The 21,579-nt window shown below is 42.7% G+C and overlaps 1 protein-coding gene across 1 annotated transcript in view; it reads right to left on the reverse strand.

Annotated features, from left to right (window-relative positions):
• Window positions 1–21,579, reverse strand: part of LOC119660934 (allatostatins MIP) — a 136,520-nt gene that overhangs the window by 92,534 nt on the left and 22,407 nt on the right. The gene's annotated exons all lie outside the window — the stretch shown is intronic.

Genomic DNA, 21,579 nt, shown 5'->3' on the forward strand with positions numbered 1-21,579 from the left:
GTACAGTTGTAGTTATCCCGCTATGCTAAATTCGACCTGATCCCTTTTGGTCCAGCGGCAGGCCGACCAAGAAAATGCATCCAATATCGTTAAAAACAAAGTGATCGTGTTGAGTCATAAGTCCCGAAAAAATACTAGGGCGTTCACCTCAGTCAACGCGGTAGGACGAGCCCACATCTTGTCGAGAAATAAGCACGGGAGCGTTAGGTTGTAAGTAAATTAGTCCGAGAAAATCAAATACGTGTCCGCACATTGAATATTAGTATCCTCACTGGAAAGGCTTAGGAACTTGCAAGAGCTCTTTGGAAAAGGCGCATTGATATCTGCGCTTTACAAGAAATCCGTGGTTATCAACTAACGTCTGAAATTTAAAATTTACCGGAATTTACCGCCACTTCACCCTATATGGATCTGAGTGTTAATAATAATAATCGTTGATGCAACAATCCATATGGGATCAGGGCCTTGAAGTGTGTTAGACTTCATTGAAGGTCATAACGGTACGCTACAGTACACTGTAGGAGGCAATGTGATCAGCATTGCACTCGCCCGAGGTTATTACCCTGATTTGACTCAGGTACTCTTTCACAGCTGAGTCGACTAGTATCCGACGTCAAATCACGATACAAATCCCACTGCCACCAGTGAAATTTGAACCGCGACCTTCCATACAACAGCCTTGTGCTCTAACCATTCGGCTATCTGGACATTGGTCCTGACTGTTGGCCAACTATAAAAGGTAATGGTAATGGAGCTGAAAATGTTGCGTTGGACTAGTGGCGTGACACGCCTTGATTACATCCAAAATAGGGATATCCGCGATCGATATAAGGTTGCACCGATCGTGGAAAAATTGCGAGAGACGCGTCTTCAATGGTATGCTCATGAAATTCGCGCTGCACTTCCCATGATTGGTCTGAAGATTGAAGTGGATGGAAAGCCACCAAAGGCCGGCCGAAATAACGGTGGCTTGACACGCTAGATGATGATTTAGTTTTTAGTCTCGCGCTTACGTTCAGATCAACCCTTTGGTAAAAGGAAATAGCGCAACCAATCACCATGAGCCGGTACCGCCTGTGAACGGGAGAAAGGGGAAAGAAGAAGAAATAGTCGTGTGGGGTATCAATTGAAAAGGCTCGATCAGTACTCTCACAAATGGAGTTTAGTTTTGACGTAACTTCGTAACGTAAAATCAGTGAGTGAGGGATAGAAATGTGCAAACTGAAAGTGAGACAAGACTCATTTTCTCACTGAAAGTGAGACGGCACTTATTTCGGGCCATGCGCTTTAAGAAACATAGACCTTCCCATTCGGATATCTGCCCAAATAAACTCAATAATGGCATATAATGAAATTTTCAAAGTAGGTCGGGAAACCCCCCTTAAGTTCATCTCAGGTAAATTGTTGTAGGATGGCGGACAGCATCATGCAAAACACTGCAAAGCTTTGTGAGATATGGCTATAAATATCAAAGTTGTAGCAGTTGGCCCGAATTCTCTGCATCTCATGCCATGCAAATAAGATGCCGACCTCATAATTAACGAGGATAATTAACATTTGAGTGAAGTATTAAAGTCTCATATATGAAGAAGCTGCTTTTCTCCAACCCTGCCCCGCCCTTTGCCGCTATTTTGCGAGGTTTTTTTTCACTCATATTTAGGTAAAAAGTAGCATTGAGACATATCTTTCTTAAGGGGGTCATTCCGTATATCATATCCGCGGAATCGAATTTTTTTCTTGACGTGGGCACAATGATTTTTTGATATTCGGAGTCATTCAGAAATTATAGTGTTAAACATGCAATAAGTCAAATTTATGTCGATCGCCATAATAAAGCGCGTATTTATCAGTCACAATGACGTTCGAATGACTTCACTAAAAAGACAAGAATTGAAGCCAAGGCTGTACATGTATTTCTTGAAAAAAACCAAAGGCTTACGGTCTATGGTTTAACACGGCACCAAAAATTTAGCTTTTAATATTTTTTAATAATTATAGTTTGCAGATTGTAGTTACGCCTGCACGTTAAAATGCCGTTTACATTTTTTTCTTTAAGATGATCGCAGCGCCCTGTAGCGTGGCAGCAGAAAAACACCCTTTTTAGAGATGGATGTATAAATTGCTCTGTATTTCAATAATGAACTCCGCTATCGGGCTAGAAATTACTATGCTAGCTTAAGATACTAATAAATATATGGTAAAAATTTGTATTTCTATCTTCATCCAGTTCTTCACAAAAAGTTCTAAGGAAAAGCGAAAAAAAGGTCTTCACACGGGATGACTCTCTTAAACATCCTCTTTGACTGGAGCGGTCAGACAAGAAATTTTTATTACAGTGAGTGAGGGGTAAAAATGTGCAAACTTTAAAGGAGACGGGACTCATTTTCGGAAACTGCCCAACCAAAAACTTGGAAAAATTCAGGCCATGCGCCTCAAAAAATGTTCCATTTCGATATCTGATCAAATGAATAATAATAGCACATTGCCAACTTTTCAAAGTTGGTCGATAAACCCCTTTATGTTCAGCTCAGGTTTGCCAAATAGCAGCATAGAGGACACTGTCGCATATAATGCTGCGAGTTTCGTGAGAATATGGCGATTAATCTTAAAGTGATAGTAGTTTAAACTTACCAATTTTATCTTAAACCATGCAAATAAGATAAGATGTCATAATTAACGAGAATAATTGACATTCGAGTAAAATATTTAAGTCCCATATATGAAGGGAAACGAATCCTTTTAAGGTTTTTTTTTGAAAACAAAACCTTATTAAAATCGGTTTACTGTCACCTGTCTGTCCTACGCAATTTTTGCAGAAATGGTTGTACCGATTGATACCAAATTTGGTGGGAACTATGAATGCCCACGCATTCACTGAGTTACATCATTATGTGTGGAACTCAATGAGGTCCCGATATATGCAAAAGAGGAGTCTAAAATTTTTATTCACCGAATATAGGCATGTGAGATATCAAATGAAACGTTTCGATTAGTATTTTACGAATCAGGTTCTAGTTTTGAAGTCGATTGCGAAACGAGGGAGTGAGTAGATTATAAAATAGTCACTTAAATTAAGGGGCCATTCTCAGAAGTTACCGATCAGAAAAATCTGAAACAAATCATGATGATGCCTCTGTATGCCATCTAGGCTCCGAAATACTCCCCATACCGATATCAGGTAAAATAAAGTTAATGATAGTGTATTAACATTTCTTTAAAATTGACTGCAAACCCCCTTAAATTCACACTAGGCCCGTAATAGGCTTTAATATGAAGCAACGTGCTGAAACGTTTGGTAGAAATCCTACTATTATTAACAAAATTACGCTAGGTCAAATTTGCCTCTTTTGCGCCAAATTGATACTCCATAAGAGATAAAGTGTCAGTACCACATCGAATTAAATATCGAGTATCTTCATCGTATATATACTTCGAGCTATATGTAAACGAAATCATCGTGTACCCGAATGTTACTACATGAAGGATCAACAAAACTTTTCATACCTGAATCGTCGAGCTTCCGGTTTCCGACTGGTTTGTATCTGTTTTTGGCGAACTTTTTCACATTTGCTAATAATGTTGAATTCCTAGTGTGAAGCATATGGAATTAACACATCGTTCAATAAGTTCCGGGACTAGCGTAGAAATGGCGCTAATAATGCCATTTATATACCAAGGTTCAGAAGTACCAACCTTCAGATAAGATGTGTCAAAATTTGATGTAATTCGAAACATAACCAAGAAAGCTAAAGTGGTTAAACTGACGCTACCTTTGCAATCGTGAAAAAATGGACCAAAACGAGTTTCGTGTGTTGATAAAACATTGTTTTCTAATGGGGAAAAAACACTGTTCAAGCTCAGCAATGGCTTGAAAAACGTTATCCGGACTCTACTCCGTCGAAAACAAACATTTGTCGGTGGTTTTCGACGTGAAACGCGGTCGTGTTGATACAAATGATGCGGAACGTTCGGGTCGGCCAAATGAGGCAGTAACTCCCGAAAACACCAAGCAAGTATTGAAAATCGTGATGGGTGACCGCAAAATGAAAGTGCGCGAGATAGCTAAGATGGTGAACATATCAACTGGTAGTGCATTTACTATTTTGCACCAAAAATTAGCTATGAAAAAGGTTTTTTCCAAATGGCTGCCGCGTTTGCTCACAATGGAACAAAAGCAACAACGTATCAATGATTCGGAGAGCTGTTTGGCACTGTTTACTCGCAATAAACAGGATTTTTTGCGTCGATATGTGACAGTGGACAAAACATGGATTCGCCATTTCACTCCGTAGTGAAGTCGGCAGTCAGCTGAATGGCGTACGACTGGTGAAAGCCGCCCGAAGCGTCCAAAAACACAACAGTCGGCCACCAAAGTGGTGGCTTCCTTATTCTGGGATGCGAATGGTATAATTTTCATTGACTACCTCGAAGACGGAAAAACCATCAATAGCAACTACTACATAGTGTTATTGGATCGTTTGAAGGCCGAAATAGCGAAAAAACGCTCGCACATGAAGAAGAAGAAAGTCATCTTTCATTAAGACAACGCACCGTGCCGTCAATCAAAACGATGACCAAATTCAACGAATTAGGCTTCCAACTGCTTCCTCATCCTCCGTACTCGCCGGATCTGGCCCCCAGCGACTGCTGGCTCTTTGCGGATCTCAAAAAGATGCTCCAGGGAAAAAGATTTGGCTCAAATGAAGAGGTGATCGCTGCTACTGAGGCTCATTTTGAGTCAAAAGACAAATCGTTCTACAAACATGGCATTGAAAAGTTAGGGAAGCGTTGGAATGATTGTATAACCCTTGAAGGAGATTATGTTGATGAATAATAAAGAATTTTGCCGATAAAATGTTGTTTTCATAGTTAGTCCCGGGACTTATTGAACGATGTGTTAACCATAATTGATAGAGTACTTTGATGACCACTCATTTTAATTATTGTGCAAGTGCACCTCAAAGTTCGTCACATAGGGAAACACGAAATAGCGTCCCGCTTCCAGTTTTCCGACTTGTTTCAATTGCACTTTCTAGGATAATTCGCTCAATTTACAACACAAGGATTCGTGTCATAGCTGGCGGAAGCGAAACAAGTACCTTGTATGCTTCTCTTTGTTAGTATTGCCATTCACTTGATTTGAATGGTTTATTTTGTGTTACAATAAAATGGTTACTATTTTATTATTGCCTTTTAAGACTTTGTATGAAATAAAACCTGATTAACATCGCTTCAACGTCTATCTGTCGGTTACATCCGATTTACTGGGAAACGACTGAACCAGTTGTCACGAAATTTGGTGAGTAGTTGTAATAACAAGCGTCGCCATTTGAGGGGCTCCCCATACATGAGAAAGGAGGGTGTAAAATTAACTGATCTTATTTCTGATATTGGGTGAAACACAGGGAAGTGAGGGCTCAAAATATATGCCCCAAAAAGTGAAACAGGTCTCGTTCTCAGAACTCACTCTAGGGCGCGTACGACGTTATCATCGTATAAAGTGAACTTGAATGAAAGGCGGCGTCCATGGGAACATTTTCGTCTTTCTTTTGAGGATTTGTTTGCAAGACTAAAATCGATTCAATGTCTGTCCGTCTGTCTGTCACACGCACTTTTCTGGGAAACGCCCTGTTCCGATTGACACGAAATTTGGGGAGGAGGTGGGAACTTTGAATGCCCATATGTGTAGTAAGTTACATCCTCCTGAACTGAGTTTAAGGAGGGGGGAGGTCTTCATATATGTAAAGAGGGGTGTAAAACTTTCTTTCACCGAATATAGTCATGTTGGGTATCAAATGAAAGGTCCCGACTAGTACTTTTGGATGTGGGTCTTAGTATTGACATTTCTTGAAAAAGCGGGCGGTGCGGAGGGACGAAAGTGATGATTTCCTTAGCGGACCCATTCCCAAAAGCTAACCAACAGAAAGATCTGAAGAAAATCATGAAGAAGCTGCTTCATGATTTTCCACTGTATGGTGTCCAGGGCTCAAAATACTATCCATATCGATATCTATTCAAATTAGGTCAATAATAGTGCATTATTCTGTTTCTGGGTAAATCAACCCCCTTAAGTCTATCCTAGGCTTACATCTGTAATAATATAGATTATAGTATAGTGCAGGATATCTCCATTTTTTATCAAAATCGTGGTATTGCTGATAAAGTTACAATAGCTCAAAACTTTTCCAAATTTATTGCAACCTCAAATACTAAATATCAACTTCTCATTTAAGTGAGTAGCGTAATATGCTAAATTTATAGATACATTACAGGCTACTTACAAATGGGATAGTTCTGCACTCAAATATACTTTTATAAGAAACAAACAAAACCTTTCATAACTGAAGCGTCTAGCTTCCGGTTTCCCGAATTTTTTATCTTTTTTAGGTATTTGTATGTCAGTATGAATTACTCCAGACATACTTGAGTATGTACATGTATGTGCTAATTAAGTTTGCTTTTAGTGTTCAATAGGGTAGACATGTGTACCAGTGGTATTTATTTCAAGTACCCATGTATATCTACGCTTTTTGTGGTAATGCGTGAAGATGCCTTAGATCAATTTGAATGGGCAAGGTTTTTTAATCTAATTCTAGATATTCTGCAATATATAGTTTAGCAATTAATCAAGGAATATTTAGTTATGTACGAATGGAAAAACCATATATGGAGGGTTCCCCACATAAGATGAACCCAAAACTTTTATACCGGAAGCAAGCGCCCAGCATCCGGTATCCTGACTTGTTTTGTGTCTATTATTTCTTTATTGACTATATGCAATTCATATGTGTGTGTTCAGAAGGAGTATCTTGCTCAGGTTTTTTTTCACACAAAACCTGTTATAAAATTGTAACTTTTATTCGTTAGTATATCTCACGAATCGTTTCTGATTATCATGGCCCTTATATGTAGCAATTGCAAGAAGTAGAGCGAAGGAAACAGAAGGATATAAATAGGGATGTAGGTGATAATAATAGTAATAAGGACTTTAACGAGAATGATAGGGATTAAAAGGAGGCTTTTAACTGGGTGGGTATTATACTAGGTATTTGTTATAGATTTCGATTTAGGCCAGATATAATTGTTTTTCTTGACACTGGATAGGTTCTATGAACGGAAAATTGCGCTGCGGAGCTAGGGTGGTGAGACAGGACGAATCAAATAATAAAGTGGCTTTTAGGTGTAAATAGAATTCCGTTCATTAATAAGGTTTGGTGTATATTTGTTCGTCGTATTGCATAAGCAATATTTCTACCAGTGATGTTTTACATCTTCTTGTGATTCGTCGCAATGGCTTAAAGTATTAGGTTGTTGCAAATGAAATGGCCTTTTTGGTACTAAAAGTTGAAACGACTGTAAAGCTTACAAAAATTTATTTATTTAATTAAAATAGGTGCCAGTCGATTCAAAACACTTCTCCCAGCGAGATTCAAGAGCATGTATGCCAGTTTCGTAGAAGTCCAACTGTCGGGTGTTGATAAATTCCTCAAAGGCAATTTTGACAGTCTCTTCGTTCCTAAATTCTCAGTTTTTGGTGCATTTCCTCGAGTTTGGCACAGTGTTTCTATGCATTTATCGTTTCTGCAGGCGCCAAGAAGGAATAGTGTATAACTCCAGCTGTAGACTACCAAACAGTCACCATTACCGTCTTCGGATGGAGGCTCGGTTTTGGTATATGCTTCGATGGCTCATCAGCATCTAGCCACCTTTCATCACATGTCACTATTCTGTGCAAAAAGGGATCGCTTTTGTTGCGGGTGGGTAAAGAACTGAAAATTTCCATTTGAAGCGCCATGCGCATGCGGAACCCATTTGTCGAGCTTTTTTACCTTTCTAAGTTGTTGTAAGTGCCGGGAAACTGTCGAATAGTGTACGCCCAGTTTGTCTGCAATGTCTCTCACAGACTGACCTGTGTCGGATTCGACTAGCAAACGCAGTTCGTCGTTGCCAATCGATGGTCCTGGATGTTCACGTGGCTTACTTTAAAGGTTTACGTCGCCTGACCAGAATTTTTCGACCCGTCGCCGTGTGGTTCGTTCGCTTACCATATCAGCTCCGAATGCGCTGTTAATGTTCTTAGTGGCCTTCGCTGCTTTATGACCGAGTTTGAACTCATACAGAAAAAGTATACGATCTTCGCTTTTCCATCCTTTTTTCCTTTCTATTCACTGTTAGCACAGCGATGGTCAAAACTGAAATGACTCGTTGATTAAATGTAGCAATATTTATACTTCATTATGCGACACCAATAGCGCCAACTGGTGGTGGTTTGATACAGCAAAGCCGCAATGAACTTCACTTGATTGCCAAATCGGCCATTTCATGTGCAACAACCTAATGTACTACTATTACGCGTACGACGAATTTAAAAAATCAATTTTTTTTCTTTACTTATTTCGAAAGTAGTAAATATAAAGTACAGCAAAAATCTCAGATTGAAATTCGACATATGTATTTCTAAAGCTATAATGCAAAGAATGGAGCGCACTACAGTACGTACAGAAATGGAAATTAGCCATGAGCATAAAGTTCGATTGCCCCTTCTATATATATATTATACTTGATCCTATACCGTTATAGTTAGCCGGCTAAGGTCTAGGCATTACGTAAAAATATATACTGTTAGAAAATTAGCAATCGACACAGTATACGAGAAAGAACATTGGAAAATCTCATTGGTAAGTGTTATTACGAAAATTCTATTGTCAAATCGTTTTAATCGAAACCACGCTTTCAAAACTTCGGGGAAGCACACACCAAAAAATACTCAGCCGGTTTAGTTAAAATTTAGTTCAATTTCAAAAATAATAAATTTTTTAAATATAAAATTTCGAGCGTTACATTATACTTCTTCCATAATAGTAAAACATAGCGCGCAGGAAGCCTAGGAGGCAACCATAAAGAGGTCATATGAAAGAAAAAATGAATAAAAAGAGCAGATTGTTTTTTAATTGAAGACAACCCTACTATATTTAATCGCATTTCGCGATATTTCGGGAGCCAGTTTTTCCCTTACAATCTTACAGTTGCAATCCAGACTAAAATATCGATATATGCCATTAAAGATATTAGGGTTGTCCCTCATTAAAAAAAAACATCTGCGCTTTTCATTCATATATTTAAGACAACCGAAAAGTTTATTACCAAAAGTTACTAGAGAAAATGAAACCTCTGTGAGGATATTAATGTAAACTTTCGTGGTTAGGGTTACAAAAAACTATGAGGGTAAGTATGACCGCAGGTGCTCTATTAGCATATCCTCAAAGAGATAATATCCATTGTTTTTTCTCAATGGCAAAATATAGAATGCAAACGTATATTTTACTCTACGAGCACCCGATATTGTCAGTTGCCAAGAAGAAACAGCAGTTAACATGTGGCAGGATCGATGACAACAGGGCCAGGGGACAATGGAGACTACATCTGATTAAATCGTTAATATTTCCCACACCCCCACCCCCTGTGTGGAGTTGCCAAATCAAGCGCGTCCCTTCGTGCGGATAAGGGAATGCTCGGCGAATGTGTCATGGCCATGCACATGCATGCATCCGGAGATGTGCGTGTATGGGCATGTTTATGCGCAGGCCGGGTAGGTGGGAAGTAAACGCCCACCCGTGGATAAAAATTGGCTATGGGAAGGATACCCAGAAATAAAACCAAACATGGAGGAGCAGAAGAAGAATGAAGTTACCGTACAGGGCTTCGGAAACCCAGTGCCGGCGGTTTTTGGGAGTGAGCCAGCGGGCTCCTGGCCGTCGATATCCAACGACCGCAGTGCCTCAGTAGTGGGAACCTTGGCTACTGTGGCATCTAATGTTACAAGCGTACGGGGGGAACTTGAACTGGCTCCAGTGATGGATCCGTTCAGAAGGAGCTCGATTTTTCGCAGATCCCCTCCCACACGGGCACAAGCCCCCACGATCGCTACCCCCAGTGGGAAGCGTATAGCGGTAGTCTTCGATGAGGAAGAATCACTGACGCCGATTCACCCGAGCGATGTTTTGGGCAATGATCAGTCTGGAGTTGCCTTTACTGCCCTCGGTAAAAAGATCATGGAGCTGTGTGAGTTTATAAAGGAGCACAGGAACATTCACCAAAATATAAGGGCCATGTTAACAGGCATCCGTTTGACGTACGGCAAGGCCCAGGATGAACGAGTAGGGAAGTCGCCGATTGGAAAAGTGAACCAGGCAACTCAAGTAATGCCGGTTCAAAACACAGAAGGGAGAAACCGGGGAAGAGGCTGCGCGAGAAGCTGAATGACTCAACAGGCCAGCAAACCCCGAAAAGAAAAAAGGACTCAACTCCCAAAAAGGCGGAGTTCATGAAAAGTACGTCTGAAGCTACCAGTGAAAATACTGCAGTGGCTACCTCGAGAAAAGGGATCGAACCTTCAAAGGCGGATGCGGAGGCTTGAAGGAAAGTAGAACCGCGGAAAAGAAATTATCGGAGGAAGATTAGACCGGAGGTGATTTTCATTTCCAAACGGGGCGAAGGGTCATACGCCGACATTCTCAGGAAAGTGAAGGCAGACTCCGAACTCACCAATTTGGGAGACAACGTCAGCCGCATTAGACAGTCGCAGAAGGGAGATCTTATGTTGGAACTTAAGAAATCCAAGGATGTAACCGCGGACAAATTCTTAAGCCAAATCGGGAAGGCTTTAGGGCAGGAAGCCGACATAAGAGCTAACAGGCCGGAGATCACTATAATCTGCAAAGATATAGATGAAATCACGACGAAGGAGGAGGTTCGCGAAGCGTTGGAGAAACAGTTCGATCTTGCCGGACTACAAGAGTCAGTGGTGAAAACGCTAAGGAAAGCCTATGGGGGAACACAAACCGCCATCATCAGCCTACCAGTGGAGAACGCACTCAAACTGTGAGCAGCAGGGAGAGTGAGAATAGGCTGGGTTATATGTCGCCTTAGGGAACAGGTGGCGTTAAAACGGTGCTTTAGATGCCTTGGCTTTGGTCACATTGCGAAGTCATGCACTAACCCAAATGATAGGTCAAAGCAATGCAGGAGATGCGGAGTGGAAGGCCATATCAGCAACGACTGCGGAGCTGACCCAAATTGTCTACTGTGCAAAGGAAAGGAGGGTGTGGACCATCGGCACATTGCGGGCAGCAGCAAGTGCCCGGAATACAGGAGAGCCTTTAGCACAAATCGCAGATGAGGTTGATACAAATCAACCTCAACCACTGCGAGTCGGCGCAGGATCTACTCCGCGAGACAAGCATCGATGTGGCCATACTAAGTGAACCATACCGAAACCGCGGTGGTAGCGTTTGGGTCAAAAACCAAACGGGCAAAGCAGCGCTGTGGACTTGTGGAGAGCAAGCCTTCCAGGAAATAATGGAGCACCCGGAGGAGGGCTTCATCAGAGCGAAGGTGAAGGGCATCCACATCTACAGCTGCTATGCTCCACCCACCGCTACACTCGTCGAGTATGAGCGGATGCTTCCTGCTCTTGTTTTGGATGCAAGAGGACGTTGGCCGATCATAATAGGAGGCTATTTCAATGCGTGGGCTCTTGAATGGGGTAGCCGGATAACTAATGTCAGGGGACGTGTTCTCCTCGAAGCATTCGTGGAGCTGGACGTAGTACTGGCGAATGTTGTTCGTACAATTTCCGGGGAAGGGGCCTGGGGTCTATAGTGGACCTGACATACGTGAGTGCCACTTTAGCCAGTAGAATCGCTTGGCATGTCACCCCAGGTGACCTGTCCGCGCCTTCTGAAACAGATTGTTACCACTCTGTTCCCTCACCACGAAAATAGGGGAAGGCAAGTTTTTGTCCAGCTAAATGACGGCATAATACCGCCTGTAACTCTGGGGGAGCTGCGGGAAATATGTGGTAGGTTCGGTGACAACAAGGCCCCAGGTTTGGATGGCATCCCCAACCGAGCTTTGAAACTGGCAGTGAAGACTAGGCCCGACCTTTTCGCCAACACCTTCGAGGCGTGCCTAAAAGAAGGAATATTCCTCGCCCAGTGGAAAAAGCAAAAGTTGGTGTTGCTCCCGAAGCCTGGCAAGCCACCTGGAAACCCAGCGTCGTATCGTCCTATCTGCCTGTTGGATATAATGGGGAAGATGATGGAGAGAGTCATCTACAACAGACTCCTGCCCATCGTCGAAGCCAGCAATGGTTTGTCAGAACGCCAGTTTGGTTTCTGACGCGCCCACTCCACGGTGGATGCAATTGGTATGGTGGTAAACCTGGCAAAAGGTGCACTGATTTCTGGCGGCTGCTGTGCCGTGGTGGCGTTGGATGTGAAAAGCGCATTCAACTCGGCCAACTGGAATAGAATTAAACGGGCGTTGGCTGACATAGGTGTCCCCGGATACTTAGCGAATTTGGTGGAAAACTACCTCTCAGAGAGGACTCTCTGGTACGGGACGGATGAGGGCCCCAAAGAGTACATTGTCAGAGCCGGGGTACCACAGGGATCGGTACTTGGTCCCCTGTTGTGGAATATCATGTATAATGGGGTGCTTGCTCTTCCCGTCCCAGAGGGGACTACGATTGTCGGCTTTGCTGATGACCTAGCTGTGGTTGTTGCAGCAAAACACCCAGAAGATGTGGAGGTTTACGCAACAGAAACAGTGAGAGCGGTAAAGTCCTGGCTAGAAAAGGCCGGGCTGACCTTGGCGGATGTGAAAACGGAAGCGGTCTTAATAACGAAACGCAGGAAAAATAACACCGTAAAAGTGGAGGTCGGTGGACATACGGTCGTATCAAAGCCGGCTATCAAACACCTGAGGGTAATAATTGACACCAAATTGAGTTTTAGGGAACACCTAGAGTATGCATGCCAAAAGGCAGCCAGTGCCACCACGGCACTTGCAAAAATGTTGCCAAATATTGGTGGACCGAAACATTGCCGGAGGTTGGTGCTAGCCGGAGTGGTGTGCTCCATCCTGCTCTACTCGTCGCTTGTGTGGGCAGAGGCGCTTGCAAACTCTCAGAGACGGAACTCGGACGTGAACTCGGTTTACCGGCGGATGACTTTGAGGGTTAGCAGTACTTTTAGAACCACATCAGATGAGGCAGTATTGGTGGTGGCAGGCATGATCCCGGTTGACATTCTGGCCAAAGAAATGAGTGTCCTGTACAATGCAAGACATATGGAGGAGCATGCACAGCGTAGAAATGCGGCAAGGTCAGAGTCGCTTGATCTCTGGCAACGCAGATGGGACGAGTCTGCGAAAGGTCGGTGGACGCGCAGGCTCATTCCCAACATTAGGGTGTGACTTGAGCGAAAACATGGGGAGACCAACTACCACATTATCCAGTTCCTCACGGGACACGGTGGTTGCTACAGGCAGTATCTGCACCGCTTTGGGTTGGATGACTTTCCGAACTGTCCCAGATACGATGGCATACCGGAGGATCCACAGCATGTGATGTTTCACTGCCCACGATTTGCAATGGAGAGAAGGAGCTTCAACCAGGTGCTGGGCAGGAGCGGGACCCCGGAGAGCTTGGTTACTGAGATGCTGGAGTCCGAGGAGAAGTGGCTTGCGGTTGGCTCCGCAATCATCCAAATGCAGGAGGAGTTGCTGAAGGAACAAAGAAGGAGGAAAGCTGCAAATAGGAGAAGGATGAGTGCCTAAGAGTAAACCTAGCCCGCGAAGTAATACCTCAATGATGGTCCCGCGGGGCTGGGGCTGGAGAGACCGAGGGTGGTTTTTAGTGGGTGTGAACCCGACACGCGCCCGCTGTGGTTCCGCCGTTCGGGCGGCGGAGCTGCGGCGGACGTGTCTTTCTAAGATTTTCCACCTCCGTGTACGCACAAAAAAAAATATTTCCCACATAGCGAAGAGAGCTCAAAGTATATAAATGATGCCAGTTTAGTGACGAGTCCGCTAAATAATGTCCTTTTATCCGTTTTATGCGAGCATATTTGACCATATGTGCCAGTTTGAGTAAGTATTCCCATTTCTATGTACACATCCATATTTGATGGACAGAGGGTACAGGCAATATACATTATTGGCTAACTAGGTTTATTCTTTCGATTTCGTCACGTAGTTTTCTATTCTTTGTCAATTCCATGATCATCCTTAGCCTTAGTAAGGTACTGCAAACATTTCGGATTTGTACCGAGGCCCATTCGACATCCCTAGCAGCTGCCTGGAATCCTAGATGGCATCGCTCGATCTTAGGAAAAGTTTGCCATGCCATGTCACCACTAAAGACTTTACAGGTTGAATCATCTTTGCTCATACGGATTAAATGATCCGCCGTGTCAATTTGAAAGTTGGATACTATCATATTCAGGGTCTAATGTCCCAGTGGAAGGAAATAGAACTGACTTTATTCACTCACCCATTTCTTCTCTAGACCTGACTCGATTAGAAACATCCCCGCTTTTCAAACTGGATGCCAGTGCAAAGGGAAGGTAGTGCAAAGCAGTCAGGAAAATATCACTTCGATGGCAATTACTCGAGTGAAAACCCTTGTGGTTAAGGCACCCACAAAATGTCATTTTGAGAAGTATATTTAGTACGATGTGTCCTTGCAGCTTATAGGTCAGGTGTTCAGATTTTGCTGCGACTGAAACCTTTCTACTTCCTGTTAACTTCTTTTTGAAATTCTTACTGCCGCTTTCTATGGCTTTCCTGCAGGAGCGAAGCTAACACTGGGATATCCACAAGGTTGCTTTTACGACAATCTTGTCAGTAGGCGTGTTGGAAACCGGAAGTTTCTCGATTATAATGTTATACATCTCTAGTCTCTTCGATGTGCTTTTATCCATGTTCTGTTTTTTTTTTGTTCTTCCAATGAAAACTGCCTCGTAACTGCGAAAAATTTGATTGACTCCTGTGGCCATTAAGGGCTGCCTGGATTTTTTGGCTGATTTGAAGTGTAGTTGAATTGTTGTAGTGAGCTTAAAAGTAGTTTGACATTTTTATGTCAAAGGATATTACGAGCTTCCTTCCACATATCCGGAAATACATATGATGCATTTTCTTAGGATTAAAGTAAGCCTATAAAGTTAGTCCGATCTTCGGCATTATCGGGAAGTCGCAGTCTCAACTGAAATTTATGCTTCGCTCGAAGAGTATGGCACATGCTAATGGTATAGAAGGGTAGTCAAACGAAGGTAAGTGCCGGTACCATATACCATGTGAAGTACTGTGAATTATCTGAAATATCATCTAATATTTTATCATAGAATCCTATCTTCATTTCTATGTGGCAACCGCTAGGTGCATCCTGTCAGACTGGTCCTCCATGTTGGGGGTTGGTCGTGAAAGAAACTTACCCAATGGAAAGTATATTGTTATAAAAGTTTCAACTCGGACAGATTTAACGGCAATGACTACTTTCATTTTATACCAGACGCCTGGAAAATTTCGATAATTTCACGAGCGACTGAGCCAGTTTCATAATTGACTTTTCGGAAATCACCCTCTAGACGGAGCTCTTTTCTATGCCTGACCCGTTGATGCAAATTAATTTTCCCATTATCAGTCACAACTTGATATTTCTATTGGGATGGTTTCACTTGCAGATTTGAGATAGAAAAGCTAATGCCGAATTTGCGCTGTCAATGTGTCAGACGACATCAAGTTCGAGACTATCGGAGACGTAAAAAACGCTGTTTACATAACCACACTGTTTAAGCCGCTAATATGTTACTCATTAATGTTGTTTGGAGAGACGGGTATCGCACACTACCCGGTCAGACTAAGATGCTCATTTTTGTTGGAATTTCACTTCTCAAGGCCATACCACAAGCATATTTCATCAGCGTAGTCGAGATATTTGAAGAACAATTACATTGCCCATTAAATACCCTGATGTTCTCTAAGCAAGACAACAAGGAGAATGTCAGTGTTAACCAGAAGAAAAAGTGTCGATAATAGAATGTAATCCTGATGGACTCCGGTTTGGACTTCGAGAAATTTGACACACTAATTCGATCCAATACGTGAAATTTTGCATCATCATATGTCATTCTGATAATAATTATAAATTAATTAATAAATAAATTTCTCCGGAATACCCCTCCTGCATTCAAGATTACGGCGGTCTGCACGGGGCACTGGCCCATAGGGGACCATGCCGCTAGACTCGGCATACCCTACAACTTGCATTGCCGAAGCTGCGGAGAAGGACGGGAAAACCTAATGCACTTTCTCTGCGATTGCCCAGCTCTAGCTAGAGTCAGGCTGCGGACACAAGGTAAACCATTCTTTGGGGGCCTCAGAGAGATTTCTAGCTGCAAGATGGGAGAGCTGCTTTCCTTTGTGAATGCTACGGGCTGGCTTTAAAGATCCGAGCCGGCTGGACTCTGCTTCCCTGCTCCCATAACAACAGTCACGGTCTTAGGAGTTTGTGGCATCAAAACGGCGCACCAAAGCGCTAATTGGGCTCCTCGGAGCGGTCACTGATACCTACCTACCTACCCTACCCCTCCTGCGCAGAATTCCGGTAAATTTTCTATTGGCACTGTCGAAAGCCTTCTCGAAAAAAATCAATATTAACTGGAGTGGGGATTTAAATTATTTGCACTATTCCACTATTCCGAGGGATGTTAGTCTGGCTGCTACAAGACAGTCCAAAACAGAAACCGGCCTGTTGATCAAGCTCTTCATGTGTTTTTTTATATATTCTAGGATTACTTTAGCTATTGTCCTTGTAGCAGCAACGAGCACGCAAATACTTCTTCAATTATCGCTTTGAAGATGGGTGTCCTTCTATTCCTTGGGAAGGATCTTGGATTCTCAGGAGTTTTGGATTGGATAATAACAAGGAATAGCTCCATAGTAAGTCGCCAGGCAGGGAATTGTTTCAGTCTACTCTGGTACTGATACTTAAGTTCACCCAGTCTAGTTTTCTTAAATATTCTTCCTCGTGCCAGAAACTCTTCCCAGTTCTATAGAAGGAATTTGGGCCATACAGTTGCGTTTCCATTTGTTCTCAATTTTTATTTGGCTCCTTTTGCCCTTTTCCATTTCCCGAAGATTGAATTGTCCAGACGTACCCTTGGACGAAAGGAGAAACATCAAAACCAATATATTAAATTTTCATAGAAAGAATTAAATAAGCGCTCCTCCAACTTTACGAATTTTTCCCTTTCTTCAAATTGTAGTGAGGCAAAGACACGAGGCACGTAGATTATTTGGGAAACATTATTTCTCACAACAAGATAAATTGTTGAATCTTGTCGATACTGAAAAGAGCCTCGTACGGCGGAATTATGGAAAAGCCTATTAGGATTTATTAAAAAGATTTAAATGAGAAGACCTTTAACTAGTAATCAATTAGTTTTCCCTACTCGAAGTAAGTGAAATGGTTTGTCCAAAACATTTAGTCGACTGAACTTTGGCTCTTGCAGCCATGCGGGAAAACCAGACGCATTTAATTATCTGCTTCTGCAGCTGATTAACTCAGTTCGTTCTCCCACAGGTCTTAACATTCACGTTTTGCTGACAGTTTTATCTAATTTTCAGTTACTTTCATGAAACTCAGGGGGCAAGGGCAACAAGCCTAACAATGGGTTGAAGATAACATCTAAAGTTCCGCATCACAGCGATGATGTATTGCAACGCAAAGTGTGTGCGACCATGCGAAAATGTATTACTACATCCTGATTGTCGTAAACACAAGCATTGACGCAGCGGTTTTAAGCTTTAAAAGCATATATTTTGAATGGAAAGCATTACTGCACAGGACTCTCCGGACTATAGAAGAGGTTGCAAGGGTAATCGCCTTTTGCGTCTCCAGTCCAGCCCTAAGATCGCGCGTTTTCAGCCGTTGAAATCACAATCCAGTGCTGTTCTGCATGCGAATGTTATGTGCTCGATGGTCTCCTCTTCTGGACTAACTGGAGGTGGTGGAATCATGAAAGTTCTGCCGTTTACTAAGACTGAGAAGTTCGCTGGCTAGCACACAGATGGCACTACTAGTATTAACTCCATATTGTTTTTAGTTAACCTTAAGAGACATGGTTAAGTCAACGCTTGGCTTGATAAACATTGTTCGGACTTTACATCAGGAAAATTAACCGTTAAGAAGTGGTTTGCTCATTTAAACGAGGTGAAATGAGCACCGAGGATGATGTCAAAGAGGACCAAAGAGGTTGTTACCGACGAAAGCATCAATAAAGTCCACAAAATAATTTTAGATGACTGCAAAGTGAAGTTGGTCGAGATAACTGAGGCTTTAACGATTCCAAGGGACGTTTTGAACATATCGTGTATGAATGTTTGGGTATGTGAAAGCTCTGTTCAAAGTGAGTACCACGAATTAAATCTTATTGCAAATCATAAAAAAATGCTTTGCAAATTATCGATTCTTTAATTGGATCCTGTTAGAATATTGTTGCTTAACTTATCTCGTTTGATCATTTATGGTCATTATGATGTGTGCGGTCTTGGGTGTGTTCGGTACGGCATTTGTTGATATTTTTATTTGTGGTTCTTTATGAGTCCTTAGCTCTTCCCACAACCATTTAAAAGTGTCCTCACTTTCCTCAAGTTAATTCGGGAGTAGTAAAATTAGGTGGCTCCCTTGATTCTTTGGCAAATTTATTCTGTTTGTATTCATTATATCGCTTGCAAATCTACACACCGGGTCCAGACATTTGCTATTTGTTGCAAACTCCGAACCTTCATCAAATATTTACCTTGATTTTGCATATCATCATTATCACCGTGTGCAGGTTCATTGCACTAGCCACAGACGTGGAACCAAGATGTCAAGGAAGTTGTTCGTTGGCGCGAGATTGCATGTGTGTGGGCAAGTTGCGGTTGGACTAATGGCAATTGATTGTAATGAACTTTGTGAACGAATGCTTCAAAATTCCTCTATAGAAAGCTTACTTGAAGTACACACGCACACACATTTTTAAGGTTTTGTGTAAACACAAAACCTTATTAAAATCGGTTTACCGTCTGTCTGTCTGTCTGTCTGTCTGTCCGTCTGTCTGTCTGTCTGTCTGTCCGTCACACGCATTTTTCTCGGAGACGGTTATAGCGATTGATACCAAATTTGGTAGAAAGGTGGGAACTGTGAACGCTCACACATACAGTGAGTTACATTCTTTTACGTTGAATTTAAGGGGGGTCCCCATACATGCAAAAGGGGTGTGTAAAATTTTTTTTCATCACATATAGTCATGTGGGGTATCAAATTAAAGGTCTCGGTTAGTACTTTTCGAAGCCGGTCTTAGTTTTGACATTTCTTGGAAACGTGGGGAGTGCGGGGGGTTGAAAGTGATCATTTCTTTAAGGGGGCCATTCTCAGAAACTACCAAACCGAAAAATCTAAAAAAAATCAGGAGGCTGCCACTATATGGTGCCTTGGCTCCGAAATACCTTTCATACCGATATCTGTTCAATGAAAGTTAATAATAGTATATTACTATATTTTTTTGTAATTGGCTGGAAACCCCCCTTAAATTCATCCTGGCGGCACGAAATTCTACAGTGATGTAGGCTTTAATGTAGAGCATAATCATACCAGGTTTGATGGAAATCGCACTACTACTAACAAATTTATAATACGTCGAAATTGTTGCTTCTTTGAAAATTGAAGACTATCAATGTCAATATCACCCGAAAGTGGACATATGCGTATATTACGTGCTACATACTAAGAAATACACAAAACCTTTCGTACCTGAAGCGTCCAGCTTCCGGTTTCCCGACTTGTTATTTCTTCGTTTCTGTTTTCGCCCATGAGCTTTTTGGAAAATTTTTGATTGATCTAAGCCACTTAGTTCAGGGCAATGAAACGAATAGAAGTTTTAAGCACAACAGTGCGGTGTTATAAATATCGATTTCATTGGTTAAATGGAATATTATATTTTACAATACGTGACTGTGCAGCGAGTCGCAGACTAGTACCGCTTTATTACTCGCAGCGACACAATCCCGGCCACCATCAGGGAGCGTGTTCGACTTGAAATCATCGGGGAAACTAGTGATCGAGAGTCGATGGGGGCAGAGGCGGCGGCATCAACAACACCACGCCGCACTGCAGGTAACAGTTTCAGTACTCGCCGAAGCACTCTTCTTCACCGTCCAGTTGAGGTATCCACTGATGTTCGCGACGAATTCCAAAGAGCGTGTATAGAATTCTCGGATATGGATCCTTTGCATAGACCAGGTATTCCCAGGCTCTATCCATCTCCAGCAACTCCGCGAATTCTATCTCAAATCAATGATGAGATTGCATCTCGACTGTGTGCTGATATGTCGCTGCTGCAACTACAATCACTTGTCTATTGTGGTGCAGTTGTGGCTATCAGATTGCACGGTCAGAAGATTCGCTTTCATGTTATTGATTTGATTGATAAAAGAGATCCATGGAAAATTCGTCTGGAACGTCGGCGGGACTCACTAAGGCAGGACATTGCTAGACTGATTCAGCCGACGGGTGAGAAATAAAGTGCAGAGGGTTCACCGGAACTTTGCCATCGCCTGTGAGACACCCGTTGTTGAAATTTTGGACACACTAAAACAGAAACTTTCTGTCATATGCAGTCGGTTACGACGGTATGGCGAAAGTTATTCCAGACGTGTCCAGAATGCAACATACGCGAGGAACCAGCGGAGCTTTTTCAGATCTCTCAACGAATCCCAACAGAGCGCCCAGACAATACAGTTCTCGGTGACGGAAACGAAAGAGTATTGGGGTGGACTTTGGGGGTTACCCGCCCAGCATGCTGAGCATGTTGAGTGGATCACCGCTGAAGGCACCCGCCATGCCAATACACCTGGCAAGAATTTTTCGGATGTTACCGACGAGGAAGTTCGACGAGCCATAAACATCTCGAAGAACTGGAGGGGCCAACGTCTGGATCGGGAGCAGAATTTCTGGTATAAGAAATTTACCAGCGTACACAGTCGGTTGACACGCAATATAAATGAGGTCATGAGTCGGCCGGAGGAATTTCCACCTTTCCTCACTGCAGGGATTACCTACCTTATCCCTAAGAAGGACACGGTGCAGGACCCCGCAGATCACTTGCTTACCAACCCTCTACAAATTCATCACGTCCATTATTAGTGGAAGGATCAATGCGCACCTCGAGACCAACAACATTCTGTCCGAGGAGCAGAAAGGCTGCCGAGTTGGGCCAAGAGGTTGCAAAGAGCAACTCATTATCGACTCGGTAGTTGTAGGACAAGCAACTAGAGGCCAAACAAACCTCTTTAGTTGCTATATCGATTATGCCAAGGCTTTTGATAGCGTTCCGCATACCTGGCTAATCGACATCCTACATCTGTATCGCATTGATCCGAAACTTATAAAGTTTTTGGCGACAGTCATGGAAGGGTGGCATACCACCTTATCAGTCCGTACATTTGAGGGTGCTAATACCTCAGAGCCCATCCGTATACGGAGGGGCATCTTCCAGGGGGATTCATTGAGTCCTCTTTGGTTTTGTATGGCACTGAACCCCCTTTCATGGCTACTGAATGATGCTAGAGGGCATGGTTTTGCAATAAAATATGGCCTACGTGCTAAGTGCGAACTGACACACTTGATGTACCTAGATGACATCAAGCTGTATGCTGGTACTGACAACCATCTTAGAAGTCTGTTGAGAATAA

The sequence above is a fragment of the Hermetia illucens genome, chromosome 7, assembly GCF_905115235.1.
Source record: "Hermetia illucens chromosome 7, iHerIll2.2.curated.20191125, whole genome shotgun sequence".
Taxonomy (NCBI): Eukaryota; Metazoa; Arthropoda; class Insecta; order Diptera; family Stratiomyidae; genus Hermetia; species Hermetia illucens.